We start from the raw sequence: 1,034 nt of genomic DNA on the forward strand, positions 1-1,034 counted from the left end.
GACTTCCCTGCCCATCCAAAGCTCATGCCCAAGAAAATACCCCCCTAATGAATAGAGAGAGAGAGTGCAACCAGTAAAAGATGTCAATCCATAGATTGAACAAATGCCTATTTATCTAGTGGCGGCTGGGCCCTGAGAGGCTTCTGCGGAGGAGGTCTTTTCAGAAGCAATAAGGGGAAGGCGCTCAACTCCACGAGCGTTAATTATATCATGTATATTAATATATAAATTTTATTAATGTCCGTCCACCTCTCAGGGTCACACTTGGAGAGTTTCCAGTACTCTACCAGTCTCGGCTATGAGAGGGAGAGTCACGCAGAGGCATATCCATTCCATTCCTAGCTTGGGCAGTGGCTAGCGAGTGGAAGCCCATCTGCTACGAGTCAAAACTCACCTGTGCCGCACAGTAACACCATGGAAGAGAGTTGAGGGCGGAGACTAACGTTTACTATACCATAGGAGGCAATGATAAATCACTTCTGGATTTTTAATCAAGAAAACTCTATGGTTGCACTACCAGAGCAATTACAGAGAGAGGTGGGCTGTTCTGGAAGACGTGTCCATGGTGTCGCTGTGGGATAGAGATGACTTGACAGCATAAGGCAAGAAAATATCTGTCACCTCCTCTAGACTGTGAGCTCATTGTGGGCAGGTAAAGTGTCTGTTGTTGTATTGTACTCTCCTAAGCGCTTAGTACAGTGTGCTGCACACAGTAAGCACTCAATACATATCACTGATTGATTCCTCCCAAGAAACAGAAAACTACGGGGCTGCCAAGGCAGACCTAGCCTCTGTTTCATTTGGGGGTCTGTAATAATTTCAATGCGGGCAAAAAGCAGCATGGCCTTGTGGCAAGAGCAAAGATCCGAGAGTCAGAAGGTCCGGGTTCTAATCCTGGGTCCGCCGCCTGCCTGCCGTGTGACCTTGGGCAAGTTGCTTCACTCCTTTAGGGCTCAATTTCTTCATCTGTAAAATGGGAATTCAATCCTGGTTCTCCCTCTCCTTAGCCCCGTGTACGACAGGGCCCTGATTGT

At 47.6% G+C, this 1,034-nt stretch overlaps 1 non-coding gene across 1 annotated transcript; it reads left to right on the forward strand.

The window, feature by feature from the left end:
- Window positions 1-246: 246 nt before the first annotated feature.
- Window positions 247-384, forward strand: LOC114812357. The gene has a single exon (XR_003760013.1). It is a non-coding gene; the product is annotated as a small nucleolar RNA SNORA7 (small nucleolar RNA).
- Window positions 385-1,034: the final 650 nt, after the last annotated feature.

The sequence above is a fragment of the Ornithorhynchus anatinus genome, chromosome 5 (genome assembly GCF_004115215.2).
Source record: "Ornithorhynchus anatinus isolate Pmale09 chromosome 5, mOrnAna1.pri.v4, whole genome shotgun sequence".
Lineage (NCBI taxonomy): Eukaryota > Metazoa > Chordata > Mammalia > Monotremata > Ornithorhynchidae > Ornithorhynchus > Ornithorhynchus anatinus.